The 25,359-nt window shown below is 42.8% G+C and overlaps 1 protein-coding gene across 2 annotated transcripts in view; it reads left to right on the plus strand.

Moving 5' to 3' along the window:
• The window catches only part of GABRR3 (gamma-aminobutyric acid type A receptor subunit rho3), a 92,336-nt gene that overhangs the window by 21,829 nt on the left and 45,148 nt on the right, over window positions 1-25,359 (plus strand). The window lies entirely within an intron of this gene.

Consider the following 25,359-nt stretch of genomic DNA (forward strand, 5'->3'; position numbering starts at 1 on the left):
AATTGAATTCTCTCTCTGACCAGTCTCTGCTAACTACAGCCATCTTTCCTAGAAATGTATTAGAGGAAATAGTTTAGGCTGTCCTCTGGAAGGTTCCTTTCTGTGATCATGGTGGAAGCAGGGTATAGAAGGAACCGGGAAAGTTATTTTTACCTTTCCAGAGTCTGGAAGTTGTTTCCAGGAGTAGGCAATACTGTATGTAGACTATTGTGGCAGAAACTGTCTTTTTGTTGTACATGTATACAGTACCTAGCAGAATGGGGTCTTGATCCCTGACTGAAACCTTTAGGAACTACTGCAGTACAAATGCATAATTATTCTAGTTATGAATTACAATGACATTCAAGGGGGGTTTTTTGGTCACAACCGAAATTCAAAATCACTTGGCACCCTATATGTGTAATACAGTAAATATGGGGAGCCAGTATCATATTTTACTGAAGTCACTCTTCAGGAGAGTAATAAGAACAGGTTTTTAAATAGCTATCTTGCAGTTTGCTGGCTAGGTATGTGTTGTGAATCTGTGTATGTGATTGCTTGTGTATATGTATTTGCATAATCACAACACGGTAATGTGTACTATACGATGCGCAATGGAAAAAGCAGAATACCATTGCTGCTAGTACTGCTAAGTGAAAAGAGGTGGCAAATGCAAGAGGTGGGGCTTTGAGTGGGTTGTAAAGTCCCCCCTCTTCCTTGTCAGTGAGGATAAAACGGGCTTTTCATTACTCACTGTCATGTTTATTCCACTGTAATTTTTGAATTAGTAACCGTGGCTTTGTCTTCACTGCAAAAAGGTGTGCTTTTACACTGAGATAGCTATAGTGGAGACGCAGCATATGGGTAGTTTTTTACCTTGCTGTAGGTAGTCAAGATTAATCCTATACTCACCACCTGAGGTTGACCTCGACTAGAGCTACTTAAAGGTAAAAATTAGCTATGCCTCATCTCTGCTAGGATTTTACATTGAGAGAGCTATTTTAATGTACAAAATGAACCTTTCAGTGAACACAAACCCAGTAATGATGTATGTCTAGGGCTCTTAAATGCTTGCTTGGGTTTGCTGCAGTTTCAGCTGTTTCCATTTCTCTGCCTCACTAACTCTGTTTCAGGGCAAGTTTATACTACAAAATTAGGTTGACATAAGTTAGGTCAACGTACAGTCACCGCAGATAATTGAATCTGTTTTAAACGTCCACACTATGCTCCTTGTGTCAGCAGTGCGCGTTCTCACCAGGAGTGCTTGCACCGATTTAACTGTCAATATGGAGCATTGTGGGACAGCTTCTGAAAGGCAGCCATACTGTAATATGGAGAGATTTGACCCTCTGGCTCAGGTTCCATTTCATGAGTATGTTCAGCTTACATTGGTTCCTCTTGCTCTAAAAGCATATCCAGGATGATTGCAGGGGACTGATCTCTACTCTTGTGTCTTGCAGACGGATCTGGGACTTCAGGATCTGACACTTGAAAATTTCTGGCTTAGTAGGCGGAGAAGGTTTCCTTACATAAAAAGGGGGTGAGGCTCTGGAAAATTTCCAGAGGGAGGGCCAGTATGGCCATCTTACCCACGGCAGAATCTGACACTCTGGCCACAATTCCATATTAGGTTCCGAATAATAAAATGTCATATGATAAGAGTCCTCCTCATATGGTTGTCTGGCAGTGTGGTTTTCTTTTTGCTGTGTAATTTGTTCATGTTCAGAGTCAGATTGCAGATCTGATCTCCGTTTCAGTCCTGATAAGCCTGGGTGGTATCAATGCCTACATGGTTCTCTACATGCCCAAGCAGAGTGTCTCATATTTACACTACTATTTTTAGCAATGTAGTGTCCTGCTGCCTCACTGCTACCAGAGCCTTTCCCCAATGCAGTAAAAGGCTCTGGCAGCAGGAAAAAGCTCCAGCAGTGCAGAACTGCCAGAGCCTTTCCCTGCCACAGTGAAAGACTTCAGCAGTGGGGAAAGGCTCCAACCGCTCCCATCTGCCTACTTGCTGCCAGAGCCTTTCACTGACATGTGTAGCTGCATGGTGTAGTGGGGACGCAGCCTGCTTTTCACTGTGGTGTGTAGCTACACATACCATACATGCTACCGCCAGCATAGACAAGGCCTTAGATTAGTTTTTATTGGTTACTGGCATCCTTTTGTCTGCAAGAGATGGTGGGAATTGCAACCTATGATGTAGATGGTTTGCAATGTCTCATGTGACAGAATAGGCCAATCCAAGATTTGCGTGATCTTTGGCAGTTATTGCAAATGTATGTGTCTTGGTTGAGAGCTGCTTGCTGTCTATGGGCATGTTTGTCCATGTTTCCCCACCATATGTGAGAGTGCTGAGGATGCAAGCTTGGTACACTAGAATTTTGGTCTTGATGGTAAGCTTTGAGTTGTTCCATGCTCTTTTAGTTAGTCTGCTAAAGGTGGTGGCAGCCTTTCCAATGCAAACATTTAGTTCTTCATCCAGTGAGAGGTTGATGGTCACTGGAAATGGCCCACCTTGATTATCATACAAGGAGAGTAATTATCATGTAAGGAGAGTAATCACTTTAGATAAGCTATTAGCAGCAGGAGAGTGGGCTGGGAGGTGGTATTTTTTCATGCTTTGTGTGTACATAAAAAGATCTTCTACACTTTCCACAGTATGCATCCGATGAAGTGAGCTGTAGCTCACGAAAGCTTATGCTCAAATAAATTGGTTAGTCTCTAAGGTGCCACAAGTACTCCTTTTCTTTTTGTAGAACCTAAATAGCTGAACTTTTGGACTACTTGTAGCTGGTTTGCATTTAAGGTAATTGAAGGATCTGGTGGAAACCCCTGTCCTAATACAACCGTTTTCTTGATGCTGATGGTGAGACCAAATACCTGACAGGTACTTGAAAGGCAGTCTATGAGTTCTTGTTGTAGATTTTTATTGTGGGCTATGAGGGCAGCATCAGCAGCAAATAGAAGTTCCCTGATTAGCACCTATTTGACTTTGGTCTTTGACTTAAGTCGGGTCAGGTTGAAGAGTTTCCCATCTGATCTTGTGTGGAGATATACTCCATCTTTCATGTCCTTAAATGCACAGTTCAAGAGTACTGGGGCAAGAACACATCCTTGCTTCACTCCGCTTTCATCTCACAGGTGTCTGAAGTGGACCCGTCAAACTGGACAATTGCTCTCACGTTGTTGTGGAATGAACCTATAAGACTTAACAGGGTTGGTGGACATCCTAGTATTTCTAGTACTGCAAATAGACCTGCTCTGCTGACTGTGTCAAAGGCTTTGGTTAGGTCCACAAAGGCCATGCACTTTTAACTTGGAGTTGACGCAGAGAAAAATATCATGTCTATAGTTGATCTTCCAACACTATGATTCAGGGTAGATACGATTTGCCAGCTGTTGTAGGCACATTAAGATAACTTTTGAGAGAGCTTTTCCCACTATGCGTAGTAGCGAGATACCCCTGTACCTGTTGCGGTCACCCTTATCGCCTTTATTTTTATACAAAGTGACATTGCATTGCACATCTCTTGTGGTACCTCACCATCTTTCCAGCAGTTAAGTAGCAGCTGATGAAGATATGGTAATATGCAGCCTTTCCCACACTGGAGGATTTCCGCTGGGATGCCATCTTTTCCAGGAGCCTTGAAAATCATTGATAGCAAATCAATGGCCTTGCTTAGCTCTTCTACAGTGGGCACCACATCTAGCTCAGGGCTCCTAGATTTATTATCAGCCAGAGCTGAAGGACCCAGTCTGTCCTGTGTGGATGTCATTGGCAAAAACACTGAGTGAATTTGCTTATCCACCTTTTGATGGCATTTCCTCCATCAAGGGTTCCACTACCTTCCTCAGGTGCTCAGCAGCCCAAAGCCATTGGCGCTTCCTGAGGTTTCTGGGTTAATTAACCACCGCCCAGCACCCTGTGTTGACCAGTACAGGTTGTACCGCTTACAGTCATAGCGGTAGCAGGTTTTCAATTCTGACCTGACCAGAAGATTAGTTTTTAGATGAGTTTTTAAACATAATTTAGTGTTCATAGTTTTTAGATTGTGCGGATCTTCAATTCTGGGATCTTGCATCAGAAGATTCAGATGACAGGATTTAAAAGACGTCTCCTGCCCTTTGGTCTTCCCGACGTTGGATGTGCATACAAGATGCCTGGCATGCCTAGAAGAGGGACACACTCCATCAAATGCTCCATATGCTCCACTTTTACTTGGAGAGCACATAAGGAGTAGCAGAACAGATTACAGGCTATACTGCTCCAAGAGGGATTAGCAGCTAAGCCATCCAGATCCAATCCTTCACTTGAATCTGAGACACTTCACAGACCTTCTTCAGCCCCTAATACATCAGGGGATAAGAAGCAACAGAAGTCTCTACAGAACTTATCTGCTGCAGTTCTGAGCTTGAAGAAAGCTATGGTTCCAAAGAAGGATCCAAAACCGTCAGCCTACAAGTAGAGACTCCCTGATAGCATGGGTCTCTGTGCCCAGAGCCAACTCACAAGAGAGATGTTCATCAGATCCCAGTGGTCCGAGACTGGTTAAGGAACTGGTGAGCAGAAAGAACTCTGATATGAGAGCGGAAAGGCATTCTGTGGACTTGTCAGATTCCAAACCATCAGAACTAAGACCAAGGATAAGGAGGGCTTTCACTCCATGGAGGAGGATATCATACCTTCAGATCTGATGGTTCCAATTTGACCCATCAACAATCTGTAACAGTAATTGCTGAGATCCATCATATGGATCTGCACCCTTCTCAAGGCTTGAAATTGACACCTTGCATATAGGGTATATACCCTGAGGTTCTGGTGTGTCTTTACTTACTTAAGCGCTGCCTCAAAGTCTACGTTGCAATTTATACATGTGCTAGGGGGCATGAATGTACTCAACACACTGCCATTAACTGTAGATATAGCCCTAGAAGGCACTGAAGAGAAGGATTTGGGCCAAAGCGTGAAGCAATTCCTGAACCGTCAGCTGGATGTGGTAGGAAAGAAATGAAGTGGCTGCAGTGCCATGCCCTCTTTTGCAGATGTGGCAGAGCTCTGACCTTGTCCCCGTGGGTCCCGTGCTTCCAGGCGGTTTATGCTAGCCTCAGAGGCTCACTGCGACCCTCCATGTAGCCCTTCTCTCTCTAGGGCCAGGGTTACAGTCTACTGAGCCCTTTTCATCACAAGCCAGCAAGGAGGTGGGTGAGAGAATTCCCACCGTCTCTGTTGTCCCTATGGGCTTATTCCAGAACAGTTTAGCCTCCTGTCCTGATAGGGGCCTGTCTTCCCCTCCCAGGAGGTGTTTCTGTAGTGGTGGGTTGGGGGGAACCCAGGCCCGCCCTCTGCTCTGGGTTCCGGCCCAGGGACCCTAATGGCAGCAGCTGTTGGCAGCCGACCTTTCACTGCCAGAGTTGCTACATTTCCCTGGGCCACTTCCCCACAGCAATCCCCGCTTCTCTCTTGTAATGCCTTCTTCATCCTTACCTTAGGGCTCCCTTTCCAGTGGCTTGAGGTTGTCTTCATTACCCAGCCCTTCAGCCACATTTCCTCTCCTCTGGCTCCCCTCAGCCTGACCAGAGTGAGCCCTTTTATAGTATCAGAGGGGCTTTAATTAGAGTCAGGTGTTCACATTAGCTTAGCGGCCTCACCTGACGCTTTGCAGGTTAATTGGAGTCAGGTGTTCTCATTAGCCTGGAGCAGTCCCTGCTCTGGTCAGTCAGGGAACAGAAAACTGCTTATTCAGTGGCCAGTATATCTGCCTTCTACCTCTCTGCTGAACCCAACTCTCCTGGGTCTATCACACAGACCTGAAGACCTCTTTGGAGACCATCTGTGCCATTTCTGCAACAATTGGAAAACAATAACCTCAGACAGGTGGATCTTGCAGATATTACACAGCAGATATGCCATAGAATTAGAGACCTTCTTATAGCCTCACCCTTAGAATGTTCACGCATGGCAAGGGGAGAGGCAGGAGGCATGTGTGATTGCTCCACCAGGCATTGCTAGTTAGTTCCACTATCTAAGCTGCACCGGGCTGGCGCATCCTGTGTGTGGTCATATGCAGAGAACACTCAAAGAGGAACTTACTTATGTCTATTCTTATACCTGCTCTCATCGGATGTCACACAGGCTGAGGTGTGACTGAAAGCAAGGGCTGCCCTTTAACCTGCTCACCCACTATCGTGCCCTTTCCTCTCCCTTATGAGCTTATCCTTCCATTTCCCCTCACTGAAACTAGTTAGCAGAAATTCTTACTAGCATTTATACTGCTTTTGTGGTTCTCCTTTCATTTTACTGCCCTTTTGGAATGAGGTTCTTTTCTTCCTGTCTGTTGCAGAATCACTCTGCCTAGCCAACCCCCTCTATACACACAGTTCCCTTCTATAAAGTGTTTTTCTCTCTTTTCTCTAATTTCTTTTTCTTGCTCTTTCTTTCATTTTCTTTCATTCTCTTTTTTCTTTCTTTTTCGTTTTCTTTCGTTCTTTCTCTTTCTTTTTCATTCTTTCTTTCAACACTGTACTGTGTACTCAGTATAAAAATAAGTTGTATAGCTAAACTCAGGGCTGGTATCAGCAGGCTCTATTAAGGGTGCTATTATCAGCCTCCCACTGGCTATGAGGAGAGCGAAGCTTTGGCTGAATCAGAGGCCTCTTTCCCTTTCTCCCCCAAACCTTTATAGGCATAGGCTATGGTTATATACAACCCCTATTACTGACAATGGGAATCCATTTCATGGCCCATTTTGTGTATTGTACTGCCATCATGTGGTCATATGTAGTTAATCGCTCTCATCTGCATCATCGCTTCTCTTTTTTTTTTAGTTTATTACATGCCGTTTCTGTCCTTTGGACAACAGGAATTTGTTGGTCTTTGAACATTTAAATTGCTTTTCTAGGAAAAGAATGCAATGACCAAGGAAGTTTTTAAATGAGCTCAGGACTTTTGCAGAGGTATTTATGCAGTGGAGAAAGGATGAATTAAATAGCAACAAGCCTATTAAAAAAAGGGGGGTGGGGTGGGATTCATTCATCTTGGGTTCCACAGCAACTCCGTTTTTTATCATGGTCAGAATTCTTTGTCCGGGGGAAGCAAAGCTTAGACGGCTTCTAACAGAGGAATGGGGCTCTGTTGTTGCTACAGAGGTTTCTCAGTGTGTAGTCTTGGTAGAATTCTATTTTTATTTTTTTATATATAATTTCAACAGATATGTTTATTTTTAAGCATTTTGTTTTTATTTTTATCTATTTAAATGTTTACATTTGCAGGAAATTATGGGTGTGGGAGTCAGACAATAATTATTTAATGACAGTAGATGTTGATATTAAAAATGTTAAAGCTTTATAACCATTAACACACAAATCATCAACATCATATGTAAAAATATACAAAGTAATTAGCCTTCAATCAAACATTTAATCCTCAAGTAGCATTTTTCTTTCTTTGCCTATCTGTACATTTCAGTTATCAATGTAAATATTTTTTGGGGTGTGTGTGTACAATGAAATTGATGTTTGTTGACATGTACTGTTCAATAGGCTTGGAAAGATTTAAATTTCTTTGTGCCTCTTTCACTCTGTCTTCCTCTGTGGGTCTGTTATTCCCCCCCCCCTTTTTTTTGTTTGTCTCTATTTTACCATCTTCGCCTCATTGTGTGAATTCCTCTGTGTCTGCCTTTCCTTGTATATGCAAATATGTATATATGTGTAATATAAGTATTACTAATTACTGTGTATTATTGTTATTGTGGCAGCAATAAAGAGGCCTCAGCCAGCTCAGAGGCCCCATTGTGCTAGGCACTGTAAAACATACAGTAACAGTTCTTGCCCAGCTTACATGTCATTCTGTCTATTTCTGTCTCACTTTTTCTATGTGGCTCTGTCTCTTTATCCGCTGAATGAAACTGCATGCACATGGTTCCAATTTCATATTTCACAGTTTCAATCACTTAAAAAGCACTTGGCATCCAAGGAAAGGCAAGCTACTGCAGGCATACGGGACTGCAAGGAAAGAGACACATGGTGGAGAGTGAGTAGGTGACAAACAGAGGATTACAAGAAGTGCAGGTAATGAGAAAGAGAGTGGGAGAAAATGAGATCTACTTTGCTTTTGATTTGGAAATATGGTGCACAGAAGCCACTATCCAGCAAGGAGATGAAGCAGAAATGCTGCCTACAGCACGTTAACAAGCCAATACAGGGAGTCAAACATAAGAATGGCCATACTGGGTCAGACGAAAGGTCCATCTAGCCCAGCATCCTGTCTTCTGACAGTGGCCAATGCCAGGTGCCCCAGAGGGAATGAACAGAACAGGTAATCATCAAGTAATCCATCCCGTCGCCCACTCCCAGCTTCTGGCAAACAGAGGCGAGGGACACCATCCCTGTCCATCCTGCCTAATAGCCATTGATGGACCTATCCTCCATGAACTTATCTAGTTCTTTTTTGAACCCGTTATCGTCTGGACCTTCACAACAACCTTTGGCAAAGAGCTCCACAGGTTGACTGTGTGTTTGAAAAAAATACTTCCTTTTGTTTGTTTTAAACTTGCTGCCTATTAATTTAATTTAGTGACCCCTAATTCTTGTGTTTATGAGAAGAAGTAAATAACACTTGCTTATTTACTTTCTCCACACCAGTCATGATTTTATAGACCTCTATCATATCCCCCCTTAGTTGTCTCTTTTCCAAGCTGAAAAATCCCAGTATTATTAATCCCTCCTCATATGGAAGCCATTCCATACCCAAAATGATTTTTATTGCACTCTTCTGAACCTTTTCCAATTCCAATATATCTTTGTTGAGATGGGGCGACCACTTCTTCACACGGTATTCAAGATGTGGGCATACCATGGATTCATATAGAGGCAATATGATATTTTCTGTCTTATTATCTATCCCTTTCTTAATAATTCCCAACATTCTGTTTGCTTTTTTGACTGCTGCTGCACATTGAGTGGATGTTTTCAGAGAACTATCCACAATGACTCCAAAATCTCTTTCTTGAGTGGTAACAGCTAATTTAGACCCCATCATTTTATATGTGTAGTTGGGATTATGTTTTTCAATGTGCATTACTTTGCATTTATCAACATTGAATTTCATCTGCCATTTTAGAAAAGGAGTACTTGTGGCACCTTAGAGACTAACAAATTTGCCCAGTTACCCAGTTTTGTGAGATCCTTTTGTAGCTCTTCACAGTTTGCTTGGGACTTAACTATCTTGAGTAGTTTTGTATCATCTGCAAATTTTGCCACCTCACTGTTTACCCCTTTTACCAGATCCCTTGGCGGGCTCCACTATTTACCTCTCTCCATTCTGAAAACTGACCATTTAGGAAACAAACAGTAGGAATATCTTTTAGCCAGTTACCAATCCATAAGAGGACCTTCCCTCTATCCCATGATAGCGTTGATAACATCAATGTTTCTGAAGTGTAGAAGAAAGAGAAATAAAACTAATCAGAAGCTTCCCCAATTTCACCCTCCAGGAAAATACCCTTGTTGCTGTATGTTTGGCTACATCTGAGTGGATACCTCCCTCTGACCTTACTATTTCTGTAACACCCTTCGGAATCTTTTTCTCTCTATCTGTTGCTTTATTCAGTACAGCTCTCTCATTCTCTTTCTTTCTCTATTGGTCTCTCTCAGCTCTTTGTCCTCCTTTTCTTTCTTCCTTACCTTGCAAGCTCTTCAAGAAGGAGCTCTCTTTGCACTGTTTATTGTATTGCACAAGTGCATTGTTAGCACTAAGCAAAGCGATTAAAAATGCAGTCTCTATTCTTTGCTTAGCCTCTCTCTGCTTATCTATATTCATCTATCATTCTGGTGGACAGTTAGCGCAAGCAAAGAAAGAAGGGAGAAAGGCAGTAGGAGAAAATGGCATTTTAAAAAATGACAGCCCTCGAGCCCCGCCCCCTAGTGATGGAGGGACTGAGTAGTTGTAGTACGCTGAAGAAACCTACTTGAACTTAGTAGCCTCCTGGAGTGAGGTGTATTGAAGGTGATCCTGGATATCCATGTCAGCATTCTGAGGCAGGAGAAATTTCACTATGTCCACGTTCCCAGGTGCGGCTGCTATGTGCAAGGGTGTTCTGCTGTAGTGCAATGGTTAATGTCAGTCTGGAGAAGAAAATTGAAAACGGCCCTTCATAATAGCAAAGCATCTCTGTGTCTGTGAGCTGATTCCCCAGTGTGCTCTGAGTAAACACACCCTGCAGGTGGGAATTAGTTTCTTTGTCATCGTTAATAAAAATGTTGACACTTTAAAAACCATTCATTTAGATGCCCAAGTTAATATAAAATGGGTGCTCCTGGGAACATCAACTAAACAATCTGGACCTGATTCTCCACTGTCTTGCCCCTAGTGAAGTCAGTTACATCAGTGCAAAATGCTACCAGATCAGAATGGTGGCATTATACACACTTGCTGCCCTCAGTTTGCACAGGTGTAAGTGACTGCACAAGGGGCAGTGGAGAAACAGGCCTTTTGAATGTGCTCCGTCAGGCCTGAGCCATGTTCAGCACATCAGTTCCAACAATCCGCTGTGCCAGATCACTCAGGCACACATATTGGCCTGAAAAACAGTATGGTTCCACTGAATTAAAAAAAGACAGATTCATGCACATGGTATTGATGGGCAACATCTGTCTCAGTGCCTACAGCAGTCTGGGTGGCGACATGTCAGAAGGAATAGACATAGGACTGAGCTCTCATTTCACCCCAGGAGAGAGTGGTCACTCCTGGGCATGGCTCCAGAGCTAATGGAGGAGACGTGAATATGAGCAGAAGGTGATAGAGTTGTTAGGACCCTTGTGAGAAGTGAAATGGAATCTTTTACTTGGGTGAGGATTTCCTGCAGTGCCCGAGAAGTCTGGCGTCCAGTGCTGCACAGGCCAGAGAGGGTAGCATGTTGTCTAGTAAGTCCTCCCTCTCCTCATATCAAACATATACATGACATATGAAAAATACATTAGAAGACTGTAAAGGTTACATAAAGTCAAGCCCTCATAAGTTGGATGATGCCAAAAATAAGGCTGCCTGTGCTCTCTCATGCATATGCATGACCAGAGGCATCCCGTGGGTATGGGAAATCAGGGCAACCACTCTAGAGGGGCCCGTGCTTTGGGGGGCGCCGTGCTTCAGCTACACTTGGAGGCTGGATATGTGTGGGGAGGAGGGTAGGAGCGGAGTCTTCTCCTTATGCTATTCAGCTGTGTTTGTTACTAGACGAGCCGATCGCGGCGCTCCCATTTTCAAGGGGGATTCGCTTTTCCCAATCCCGTCTCATCCCGGCGTGACTTGCTCGCTGGAGGTGCGGGGGAAAGGGCAGTTACTGTGCTGCGGTTTGCTTGGGCGCAGAGGGGGGTTTCCCCGGGAGGTGGTGATGGGGCTGCTGCCCAGGCTCCTGGAGAACAGGAGAGAATCGCTCAGCGGCTCTCTGCTTGGGGGCTGGCAGTGCGGACTCTGCTCGGTGGGGGTAGCACAGGGAAAGTGCTTGCAATGGGTAGTGGTGGGAGGAGGGGAGACTGCTTTCCCCATTGCTCCCCATCATGCCCTGGGGGCCGATCGATTTCAGCAGGTTTGAAACAAGTTTGTTTTTTTGCATGAAGGCTGAAGGTGCGGGGTTGAGCATTGCAATAGCCACTCACCTCTCCCTTGGCTGCTGCCTGGGATCTCAGGAGGAGGGAACAGACCTCGCTTTGCCTCTGTAGTTAATGATTAGTTCAGCCTTTATAGGGCAGCCCCAGGAGGGTTGCTGGGGTCTTGGACTGTTTCCAGCCCCGGTGCATTGGTTTGCAAATGGGACTGAATTTCCATTTGCCAACATAAAGGAACTAAAAGGCTAAAACAAATATAAAATGACCGTGTTTCCAGTTGCTGCTTGCTGGTAAATCTAGGCATGGAGAGATCAAACCTGCCCTGGTTTGGGGACTGGTAAATATGGTTTTCCCACCTCTAATATGATTTAGAGACAGTTTAACCTCTTTTGCAACATCTTGAAACCTCCTGGATTATTTACAGGGGCAAAAAACCCAAACCCTCAAGTCGCTAAAGAGATGTATCATTGTGTGCCTTGTATTTTATTCTTGATGGCTTTGTGCCCTTGCTTTGTTGTTTGGAGGATTAAGGTGTGACGATTGTCCTTAGTCCCAGATCCAATTAAAATAAATGAAAGTAAGTGGGACATAAAAGAAAGAAAAACACGGCACTCTGATAGTGCTACTGACCAGCAAGCTTACTTTGTTACAGAGAAAATGCTCCAGGAAATGAGTACTTTCCCTCTATGTTCTCCTTTTCTTTCCCTCTGCATCGCTGTCAGACTCAGCGAGGAGCATCATTTGCTCAGTGTTTATCAAAAATCTAACTAGCCTTTGTCCAGTAGAAAATGTATTCTTCACCTGTATAAAAAATGTTAAGAGGGGCCTATCCTGGCTGATTTGTCCCGGGCCCCCCACCCCACTAGGGGACAGCCCTTTGCATGCTGGTTCAGCCTTTAGGTATGTCTACACTGCAGTCGGTGCATGTAGACATACCTGATCTAGCTTTGATCTGGATGAAAGCTAGCATGAGTAATAATAGCAGTGAAGCCATGGCAACACAGGCAATGGCATGAGCTAGCCCTGCCTTTCCAGGACCCAGGGTACATACTGGAGAGGCTTCACTTTTGTTACTTGAACTAGCTTTGACTAGATCAAAGCTCGCTCAGTTATGTCTACCTGGGCTGCAGTCGCACCTACTGATTACAATGTAGACGTACCCTTAAATTTCACAATCACACACTATTTTTTTTCATTGAACCCCTGCCTGATTCAGTACACAGGGTGGATGATGCTCACTGCATAGTGGCTATTCAGTAATTCATTTTATCCTTATCCTTCTGTGTATGACTCCAGGCCTTATTTACTGCCAGCTATTAAAACTGTGACCTGAAAACAGACTTATTGTTGTTTTCCCCTAGTGCCTTTGATGTTGTTCATCACTATCATATCTGAGTGTTTCACATACATTCCTGAATTTATTTTCACAACATCCCTGTGAGATGAAGAGGTGGTGTTATCCCCATTTTACAGACAGGGAACCAAGGAACATCAAATATCAAAATATATCAAAAGTCTGAGCTGATTTTGGGTGCCCATGTAGAGATACTCCGATTTTTCAGAGAACTTAGCATTTATAACACTTTTTTTTGTTTCGAGCACAGCACAGCACCCATTAACTTCAGTTGCAGCTGTAAGCGCTCAGCATTTCTGCACGTCAGACCCCAGCGCCTCAAATTGGTCATCCAACAAAATGAAGACTACACAGTGAAAAGTTTGGCTTAACTGACTTGCCCAGCGTGACACAGGAATTATGTAGCAGAAGCAGGGGTAGAATCCAGTTCTTCAGGGTGGTTCAGCTGCCTTAACCACGAGACCACTCTCTTCCTGTAACACCCTGTCTCATTCACTACACATCTTCCATCTTCTGCAACAAATGAGGCAGGCATCTTAGAGAAAACGTCCTCATTCAGTACACAAGCCTGAATCATTCTCTGAATGCACAGGCAACCTTAATTCTGGCATTTCCTAACACATTTGCATGCTTGATTTTGCAACTTTAACTTTTTTTAATATAGGTTTTTTGTATGTAATGTCTTAGGCTTTTAAAAAAGCGAACTGAAAAAAACAAGTGCCATGAAGTAGAACTATATTGACACCCACATGGGTTATCAGCAGGATTAAAATGTTTAGATCCACTGCACAGACCTCTGTCACTTGAACTAACAGAGTAACTGTTAGCAATAGTAGGTTGTCATGCTCTGTATGGGCCAGCTGCTAGAGGGAGATGAGGCACACATTTTGCCATGGGTTTTCACAGCTCTTTTCTGTCAGTAAAAGAATGTTGAGACTCAGAAAACCTGGGTTCTGTTCCAGGTTCTGAGAGGAATGTGCTGTAGTGTGGTCACAGACCCTTCTGCCCCTGTTCTCTTCAAGCCCTGACCCCTTCTGCCCCGGCCAGTTATCGTGTCCTCATTCCAGTCCCAGGACCCTCACTGCACCCCGACCCCATCACCACAGGCATCTGCCGTGTAGAATTTAAGCATGAGTGGTTAAAGTTTGTCCAAGTTCTAAGCAACTGAACACACGGTCTTACGATGAAAATGTCAGGCAACCTTAACTACAGGCAGCACTACTTGTGCTGTCTACAATATATGCTCAATAAAGGAGGAACTGGGGGTTTCTAGATGCTACACTACTTCCTTCCCTTCATGCTGGGGCTGCCCAAGGGACTCACTGCAGGGATTGAACCCAAGGGCAGTGGTTACTATCTAGCGGGCTCCCTGGCTTCTCTTCCAGGAGAATGAACACTTGCTCTGAAAAGAAACTATAGATTAAAGAAAGAGAAAAAAAGAAGGAAATGATGAGGAAATAAAGAGGGAAAAAAAGAAAAAGGCACCTCCTAGCTCTTAGCGTTCCGCTGTGATAATTCTAGCCTTTTCGTCATGCATCTTAGAAATTTCCACCCTTGCAGGATGACTCCTGGGATAATCAGGGACTTTTTTCCACATGGCTTGTAGCTGCAGCTCATTTCCCATGGTTTCTGTGGGCACGGAGGAGAGAACAGCTGCACTCTGAAAGAAGTGAGAGAGGCAGACAATAAGAAAAGCCTCGGATAGTGTCTCACATCAGACTGTTATGACATCACAAGGGCAGTTACCATGTCACACTAGGCAGGGGAAGAGAAATCCAAGGTCTTCAGTGGAGATACTTTCTTTACTGACTAATGTGTGCTGGTTGATTTATTCTTCTTTTGTCCAGAAACCAGTCACATTATCTTATTTAATAAATCAGGAGAAATGTTACCTATATTGAATCGATTTGCAGCAATTGGATAGTTCGCTGGACTCTAGGGCAGTAAAACTGTTGCTCTGCAAAGTTAACTGGCATCTCTTCACCATACTCTAGGAATGGAGAGCCCAGAGCTGGTGTTTTGGTCCTCGTCTTGCTTGCATCATTGTTAAGACCTTATGCTGTGATTCAGTCCAAAGTGGCTTTTTGTGGCCAAAATATAGATCCATAAAAATGGGCTCTTGACACATAAATGCAGCATTGCAGAGAGGGCAGATTAAAAATAAATTTTTTTTTAATTTAAAAAAAATGTTTTAAAAAATTTAACTTGGATTTTTATTTAAATTAAATACAGGTTTAAATAAACCTATTTAACATTAAATTTGAAATTGATAACCTATGTTAAGGCCTAAACTTATTATAATCTATTAAAATCATTAAATTAAATACAAAATAATATTAAGCAGTACATGTTTACTGACAAGTTTTAAAGAAATTTAAACCACTGAACTGGTGGAAATCATGGGTTAAGCACATGGAACCAGAGTTTTTCAAGTGCTAAATCAGCTTTTGCAAGCAGTAGCCTTTTCTGTGGATGCAATATTTTCTTCATTTCAGTTTATTCAGCTAGTTCAGTTCAATGACTGGTTTGTTCAAAGTTAGTAAACCAATTGGGAGTTGAAAAAGCAGTAAAACTTGTTTCCCTCTTCCAATCTATGAATAAAAATCAGGTGTGAGAGGATGAGATCTACTAGCCCTAAAATCCTGAAAGGCATAGGGCTTGTCTTCACTACAGGGGTAAATCAACCTAAATTACGCTATTCCAATTGTCTGAATAATGTAGCTGGAGTCGACATAGCTTAGGTTGATTTACCCTGGTGTCTTCACCGCACTGTGTTGATGGGAGATGCGCTAGGGTCGATTTACTTCACTCTTCTTGGGGAGGTGACCGGAGCGTGCTCTGCCGTCGATTTAGTGGGTCTTCACTAGATCTGCTAAATTGATCCCTGCTGCATTGATTGCAGCAGTGTTGATCTCCCTGTAGTGAAGACCAGCCCATTGTGACCAGAAATAATCAGTTCATTTCACAAACTACAGATGATGCTTCCTTTGTTTAATAAATTACATAGTTTTACATGTAAAACATGTGTTGATAAAACTTACTGATAGAATGTTTTTCTTATGTTTCAAGCCATTTAAGGTAGTTTTATTTAATAAAAAAATTAATATGCTGTTTTTGTGCACCTTTAATTCAATTTGAATTTCCATACAGGTAGAGCTTGCTACAAATCACTAGTAAAAAAGTAATCATCTAGCAAATAAGAAATGCATCATTTGCCATTTTCTAAGATAATAAAAATACGTAAAAATCGAGAATCTGAATAAAAGTATGTTAAGTTATATAATTGCTTTAAAATGTGTATACATATATTGTATCTTCCTGATTAGCAAAAGGAAGCACCAAATTTAGTGTAAAGGCTATAGATAGTTGCAAATCAACATGTTTTAATGGTTACCAACCAATGACTCAACCTTTCTTTAGGAAAATAACTAAAAAGTACAAATGAAAAACAAGATTAAAACAGATTGTATGAAATCAAAGGTTCCTGCTTGCTGATTTAAATCAATGATTACATTGCTTTGATTTTAATCAATCCACCCTGGCTGAAGACAGTGCCCTTATAATGATAATTTCAGTTCAGCTCTTTATTAGGGGTCAAATTTATTTATGCTGTTACTCTACTGGAATCAATGTAGTTACATCATTCGGTGGTTTGCATAGATGCATAGCTTCCTGCAGCTCCCATTGGCCGGGAACGGCGAATCGCAGTCACTGGGAGCTGCGGGGGGCCATGTCTGTGAATGGTCAGCGTAAACAAAATGTCTCGCGGCCTGCCAGTGGATTACCCTGAGGGGCTGCGTGCCAAAGGTTGCCAACCCCTGTACTAAGGTAATCTGCTTTGATCTGCTTGCTATCACTTATAGGAACTTAAAATCTATCTTTTGTAGTTAATAAACTTGTTTTTGTTTTCTCTAAAACCAGTTTGTGGAATTCATAACTGGTGGGGGAAAAGCTGTTCATATCTTCCTCCACATTATGGGAGGGGATGGATTTCATGAGCTTATGCTGTATAGTTCTCTGTGCAGTGCAAGATGATACAATTTGGGGTTTACACTCCAGAGGGGGCGTGCACTTGAGTGCTGGGCAATTCTCTAGCTGAAGCCTTCCCATGTAGTGCTGATTTCAGTGTCTGTGTCTTTCTGCAGCTGGGTGTATCCCTTCCTGTGTGTGTGCTGGAGGAGGCTTGAGGGCCTGGCTCAGCAAGACAGTGTAAGGGAGCCCAGGCTGGTGGAACAGGTGGGCTCAGTGGTACCCCAGTACATCAGGTGGCACCCCGGAGGATGGGGGGCAACCCGTCACCAGCACATAGGTGTACATGAGGATCAGTAAATCCTTTTGTACATTGGTCTTATCAGACTGCCTGTGATCTAAAAAACCTTTTCACTTTATCACGTCATTGTAGTTAAGGTTTTTTATTTTATTTTCAGAATATAAAATGTCAGTAAAGAAGCAGAGGACTTAGCACAGATCACTGGGTATGATCGGGTAAGAACTAGATACTTCAGAGGCAGGTGTGAAACCTCCATAGGGGACAATGAAACAACCTCCACAGTCCCCACAGAGGAAGTTTCTTCTTAACCCTAGACAGTGGTTTACTTGTCCTAAAACATGAAAGATTTTTATGCCATATAAATTGATGACCTATCGAGTGAAATAGTGCATGTTATTATCTGTATACATGATTAAGCCACTTTTTAAAACCTTCTAAGCTTTTGACCTCAATAATATGTTGTGGCAGTGAGTTCCAAGGGTTAAATATATGTAGGATAACCACATTTTTCATTAACTGACCAGAAATGTGATTGCCCACAACATTTTTGGATCTAGAGCTCCTTCCTTCTGCCAGACACTGGTAAAATGGAAGTTGTTGAGCTTTATAAACCTAGCAAGTTAAAGGAGGGGAGCAATGTTTTCAAAAATGGGTACCTAAAACTAGGTACTGAAATCAGCACAGCCAAATATCCATTTGAGATACCTTTTTCAGCATAGGAGTTGGGCAGCTAGGTTAGGCTGCCAAGATTGAAACTTGGTCCCAGCTTTATTATGCTTGTTTAATGTTCTCTGGAAGTAATCAGTGGGAGGGGAAAGACTGGCAAATGGCCACAGTGAGTTGTGTATGGTGACCGGTAACAGTGTCTTATGACCACTAGAGATCGGACTTTAATCAATAAACTTCTCTCTCAGTTTTGACTGGAATAGGACAAAAAGGCTGCAGTTCCAAAACTGAAAGATATGTATTTTAGTACATTAAACATCCTTGTTCTACTTGTGTTTGTACGTGGCAGAACAGAGTTTGGTAAGGATACACTGCACATTTATGAATGAATTCCCAGCTGTTAAAACTGCGGGTTCCAGGCATATACTTTATGTACTATTGGCAGGAAATGCTTAATGAACTTGGTAGGCAGAATAGAGGAACAGCAACAAAGGGGTGAATACGATTGTGTAGTTATTTCACTGAAATCAGTGGAAGAGAATAAGCTGAGAGAACTGCTGATATATACCTGTTGTCAGACTAGAAAGTAGCGAAGAGAAGTTTTTGGTTTTGTTTCCCCCCAGACTGGTAGATAATATATTTAAAAAAGACAAATTTTGGTGCAATGTGCATTGCTTCTGATAGTGAAGGATTATGGCCAAGTCCTGCAGTTCCCAAACTGACTAATATATTGCTATATATTTTGTTAATATCGAACCCCTTTTTTGTGTAAATTACTCAGGGTTATGTGTTGTCTCCTTGATCTCTCTGTAAAGAGGGTTTTCTGTCGTGTGTTATCTGTAGGCAGTCATGTGAGGCTCATTCCCCCCATAATTTACATTCCTGACAAAATCAAATGGCCACAAAGTGCAGGGAGTTAAAAGACAAATATATTCTTATTTCTTGCACTCTAACATTACAGCCTAAGGATGAACAACAATGGATGATAAAACTAGAGTGGAGCTATACACACATACTGCGAAGGGGGAAAAGATACCTGCTTATACACACGATAAACCATTCAAAACCACACTTAGCATGACATCGTGGCCCCAGTTAAGTCAATAGTAGCTTTGCCATTGACTTCAGTGGGGCCAGGATTTTTCTTACTCTTGTAAGTCAACAAGTCATTTTCTACACCTTTCACTGTGAAGTATTCACAACAGACTCTCAGTGCCTCTCACATCACCTGGATGCCTATTGTGGTCAAAGGGGAACAGTAATCTTCCCTCCTTTGGAAAACAGCAGGGAGGATTTATTTCCATTTCAGACAACCACCTCTTCCTAATGCTTTCCATGCCAGCCCAGCTCTACACTACTGCAGCAAATTAAGTGCCCACTTTATATTTGTTTTGTACATCCAGTTCTAAACCCGGTGGGGACTTACTTCTGTGCAGCCCAGGGGCTGAGTTTCTTGCACCAGCATCAGTCAGGAGTAACAATGTTAAAATCCATGGGGTTACACCTGTATAAACAGGTCTAAATCAGGGGCAAATCATGGTCTCAAGTGTCCAGTTCTCAACTCAGACAACACATCCCTGTGTCCAAAGCTCAAATGACTTTGGGTCAGCTGGCCCCCTAAGAAGAAGAAATACACTGAGAATGCATATTTCTATATCCTTGGTGATGATTCAAGGTTGTTTTATCAGCTTCCACTGCACTTGACTATATCACTCTCCAGTCACCGCTCATGTCAACCCATTTGGGTTTACTTAATAGAAAGAAAATGTGCCATAAGGGGGGCTCCTGTTGAGTAGAATATTTATTTTATATTTATCAGTTTCATTGGTTTGTGGAACACCTATTGCCATTGCAGATAGGCACTTAACAACATTTTCACTATTTTCTGCTGCTGGTGCATATGTATTCTCTCTGCTCTAGATGCACAGAGATGGTGGAGTGCTGTGCTGGAGGAAGGAGGGCACAAGAGACATAACAGGCAGACAGGAGAAATGGTGAGAGGGAATAACCGAAAGCTGCAGGGAGAGAGAGGAGGAGGAGCCTCTTATGTACCTCTTTAGCACCTCCAGGACCCTGGACTGATTAACACCAACTTCTGAGGGAGCTTCCTGTTTCCTGCTGCTTCCCCGAACCCACTTGAGGAGAACAGGCAGTCAAATGAAGTAGTAGGAGCCAGTTAGGCCCTTAAGACGCTGATATCTTCCCTCACTCAGGCCCTGCTTCCAGCCTGCTTATTTGTCCCCTTCAACTGAGTGTTGAGAGCCACTATAGCTGGCACAGAACAGCAGTCATGAGTGAAAGAAAAAAACACCCCTCTGGGGCAGCATTTGGAAAAAGCAAGCAAGCAAAGGAAGCTTTTCTATCTACGCAGGAAGGAGCTCTCCTGAGATACATAGACACAAATGTTCACAGTGAGCCTCTGGCCCCAGTGAGGATGTGAGTGGTGAGGAGATGCCTGATCTTCCAGTCAGAGTGCAGATGACGTGGCAGCTACTGCAGCATCCATATCTCCATCTCAAATGGATGTAACCACGCACATTCCTGAAGAAAAGTGTAGATCAGAGAAGAGTGTGGTGGAGGTGCAAGAAACAGCTGCTGTTGAGTTTAATTCCTTAAGTCTAGAGGATCCAGGACTGTGGACCTACTTGAGAAGTAGCCTGAGGGACTTCCTTGTACTGCATGGGCCACAGCAAGTGAAAAACTTCATGTTCCCCAAAGACAATGAAAATAGAAGTTTCCATCCAACACATTACTGACGTGAAATCCCCAATGGTGACAAAGTGGAGAGGCTATGGCTTATGTACTCAAAAACCCAGAATGCTGCATACTGTTTTTGTTGCAAACTCTTCCAGTCTAATGTTCCAGCCACATTGGGTTCTACAGGAACAAAGGGCTGGAAAAATCTGGCTAGAAATCTGGCATGCCATGAGAAGGCAGCAAATCACCAGAGAGCATTCTATAGGTGGAAAGAGCTTGAGATGTGAGTAAGGTTAAAGGCCACCCTAGATGATCCGCATCAAGAGAAGATTGCATCAGAGTTGCTTTACTGGCAAAATGTTCTGAAAAGGCTCATTGCCATTGTAACAATGTTTGCTACCCAAAACCTAGTACTGTGTGGCACTTCAGATCAGCTGTATGTGCCAAACAATGGAAACTTCCTTAAAATTGTGGAGCTGATGGCTGAGTTTGATGCTGTACTCCAGGAGCATCTAAGAAGAGTCACCACCCAAGAAATGTACACACACCACTACCTTGGAAAAAGAATTCAAAATGAGATCAGTTACTGGCAACAAAAGTCAAACAGAAGATTGTGGCAGATCTGAAGTCAGCAAGATATTACTCTATTATTCTGGACTGCACACCTGACTTCAGCCATACGGAACAAATTACTTTAATGGTGCCTTTTGTAACGACAACAGAACTTAGTGAAAATGTCCCTTCAATGGTGACTGTCAGAGCATTTTCTAGAACTTACTGACGTTGATGATACTACAGGAGCTGGTATGACAAATATGCTTCTTAAAAAGCTGGATGGTATGAGAATTGTGATAGCTGACATGAGAGGTCAGGGCTATGATAATGGTGCCAACATGAGAGGAAAGAACAGAGGAGTGCAGACATGGATCCAAGAGTTAAACCGTCGAGCTTTTTTTGTCCCAGGCAGTTCTCATTCATTGAACTTGGTAGTCAGTGATGCAGCATCAGCTTCTAGTGAGGTTGCTGAATTTTTAAATGTAATTCAAAGCATTTATGTATTTTTCTCTGCATCAACTCATCAATGGCAAATTCTGAAACAACATCTGGGAACATCCTCTCTGACACTGAAACCACTGAGTGCCACATGATGGGAAAGTCGAGTGGAGGCGATAAAGCCTCTCAAACACCAAATTGGGAAGATAGATGATGCCATAGTTGCCATTATGGAGGATAATCCTATAACAGGAACTGTTCATGGGAGAACAGTGGCAGAGGGCAATGGAATCACCAGAAACATACATCACTTCAAATTTCTGTGTAGCTTAGTGTTGTGGCATGACATATTGTTTGAAATAAATGTTGTAAGCAAGAGACTCCAAGGTGTTGACCTTGATATATCCAGAGCAATGGAACAACTGGACAAAGCAAAGTCATACCTGCAGTCTGACCGGTCAGATGAGGGATTTCAAAGCATTCTGAAGAGTGCACAGAAGTTGGCAGTGGAACTTCACACTGAAGCTATTTTCCCACCCATTCAAGAATACAGGAGTCACCAAAGAAGAAGGCATTTTGATTACGAGGCACGGGATAATCCCATAAGAGACCCCAAACAACAATTCAAAGTTGAATTCTTTAACCAGGTGCTAGATTGTGCAATACCGTCAGTTGAACGTTTCATGCAGCTCAAGGAGCACAGAAGTATATTTGGGATGTTGTATGATATTCCAAAACTCCTCACTGTACCTGAAGAAGACTGACACCAGCAATGCAGGGCACTAGAGACCGTGTTGACACATGACATGCGCGATATTGATGCGAGTGATTTAGGGGATGAACTGAAAGCTCTTTCAAGATACATTTCAGCAGGATCAACTCCAAAGGCTGTTCTGGAATATATGTGCACAAATAAGATGACCACCCTCTTTCCAAATGCTTTTGTTGCTCTGCACATACTTCTAACACTTCCGGTAACAGCTGCCAGTGGAGAACGCAGTTTCTCCTAGCTGAAGTTAATAAAAACACATCTATGCTCCACCATGACACTGGAGAGGCTGGTCAGCCTTGCAATCATCTCAACAGAGCATGAGCTGGCCTAGACTGTGGATCTTCAGCAGGAAGTAGTTCAAATCTTTTCAACCAAGAAGGCACGGAAAGCACCACTTTGATTATTCAAACAGATAAAAATGCTTGTGTTACTATGCAGACAAGAAAAGTTACATTTGGTGTTCAGGCATTTGAAAGTTAAGTGTTACTTAAAATTTTTGAACAAGGCATTTTAAGTTGTTAGTTCTCCTTTATTGTGGTAGGTAGCAGAGCAGTACCATAAGAGGAGTAGAACAGGAAGAAGGCAGAATTGAGACCTTTCAAAGTTTTGGCCCAAGCGAGGGGACATGGGGGCATCATTTGAGCTCCCTGCCTCAGGTGCCAAAATGTTGTGGGCCGGCCCTGGTGTGGGCTGTTTTGGGTATGTCTACACAACAGGGGCTGAAACAACAGCTGGGGCTGGAAATCAGGCTGTGACGCTCCCCTTCCCGTCTTGAGCCTGAGCCCAAATGTCTACACAGCTATTTCTTGTGCCGTAATGCAAGCCCGGCAAGCCTGAGTCTGTAGACCCGGGCTCTGAGACTCGCTGCCATTTGCTGTGTAGACGTCCCTAAATGGCACTGTCAATGTGAGGAGCCAAGATTAGAAACTGTGCCTTGTCTCCTGAGCATTTAATTTGTGTTAAATTTAATTTGTCAGGTGTTATGAAATAAATCTGCAAATAGGGGATTGTTGGAAGAAGGTTTAAAAGTACAATGTGTTACAAGGGACAGTAGAAAGCCTATCCAGATGGTGCAATGTTAGCACAGAATTATGGTTGCCTTTGTGCGCCCTTGACCACCTGAAGCATCTCTCTCCTCTTTAGAATTTATTCCCACAATGCATCTTGTTTCTAAAGCTCTCCCGTTAAAGTCATTTACTGGGGCCTTAATATTTTGGAAATAAAGAGAGGGGTATAAATTGTCAATCGAGACACCGCCGTAGAAAGAGCTTGCAATTTCCTTCCATCCCACTCACCCTTTTATCTGTTACTCAGTCCGCTCATTTTATCCCCAAAATCACGGTCAGGGAAATGCACAGGGCCAAATGGCTGAGAGGGTTTTTCTCCATAGATCCAACGTCAGAACTAAGCCAAACTTGCCCATCTGCTTTCACAGTTTGTTTTTGTTGGTGTTTTCTCCTCATTGATTGTGCCCTCTCCAAAAATCATTGAGAGACTCTTGAAGAAATGAGCCCTGGAGACAAAAAACAACTCTGGAAACTCCCAAAGAGAAGCTGGACAAGTGTGGTGGAGGGTGCAGCAGTGTTATCAGCAAGGGGTAATCAAAGTAATGGGTCAGATTCTGCCTTGATTTACACAACTGAAGTCAATGGGGTTGTTAGAAGTGTAAGTCAAGGAAGAATTTGGCCCAGTATTTCTCCAGAGATCATCCAAAATGGATTGTTCCTTAACTGTGGGCAGTAAAACTGATATGTTTTACTTCTAGAATTACTGGTCTCCAAACTAAATGAGCAGATTTAGGGATAACATTAATTCAGTGATTGATCTTGCAAAGATGGAATGATGAAGTGGGGAGTCCCTGGTTTAGAAGCTGTGAACGTAGTGCTGCAAAACGCAAGGGATGAAAGATTTTTTTTTATGATCCTAATATCAGGTTATATGAAAATGTGCAGCTGCTATATATAGCTCTGGAATAAGCAGAGGTCCAGATAAGCTTCAGAGGAAAGCAGAAGAGAGGCCTTATGCCGCAAAGGCTCAGCTGAATCACCAACTGGATATAAATGGGCCTCCTTGTGTGGGAAAATGGGAGTGATGAGAGTACAGCTGGATATTGGACTATGAAAATTTGAGGCAGCCCTCCTTTTATGTTCATAGCATATACTAAAAAGTGCAGTGGGCAAATAAAATAAGAAATCAGACAGACTGTAGTTTCAATTGTAATGTATTTTACGAGAGCTAGAAACTGAATGTTCACCAATGTGAAGAAAAAGAAGAGCCCAGAATTTGACATTTAATTTTCTAGAGTATTGATCAGTGCTGTGAATTGTAGCTAATTTGGCTGAAGGGTTCAAAGACATTCTAGGCCTGATTTTCAGAGGTGCTGAACTCCCACAGGTCCCACTGAAGTCAGTTGGAGGAACAGGTGCTTGTATTTTAGAAAATCATTCTCTGTGTAAGGGCTATGTCCTGATTTTGCAATGATCAGCAGTGCTGAGTGGAGCCACCAGGGTCCCTTTTCGACCAGGTGTTCCAGTTGAAAACTGGACACCTGGTCACTCTGTGCTTGCTACCCCAAATCACAAAAGCAAATAATGTCAGTAATATGTGGGACAAACGCTGCTTACTCAATTAATGACATATTTTGATCTGTGTAGAAAATTATTTTGATGATATACACAGTAACTAAGATTAGTTTAGTGACCTTGTCTCATTAAGCACATATTTTTATAGGACAATGAAAGATTTTTATATGGTGTTGTGTGGGATTAAGGGGGATTAAATGTTTGACATCACCCTTTTGTCTGCACAGGGCTACATTTGCTTTATCACCCACTCAGTAAGCTCTCATTCGACTAAGAACCTACCCTGAAAGAGTGGAAGCAGTGGCGCAAACGGAGAATCAACAAAATAAGTGGTTATATTTATTACATTTCTAAAGGCAAATTGCAGCTGCTTGACAGCAGGTACCCTCGTGTGTGGATTTTAAGGAATTTTTGCAATTTGCTAGAATAAAAGGAGAGCTCA

Source organism: Lepidochelys kempii, chromosome 1 (genome assembly GCF_965140285.1).
Source record: "Lepidochelys kempii isolate rLepKem1 chromosome 1, rLepKem1.hap1, whole genome shotgun sequence".
In the NCBI taxonomy this organism is placed as follows: Eukaryota; Metazoa; Chordata; order Testudines; family Cheloniidae; genus Lepidochelys; species Lepidochelys kempii.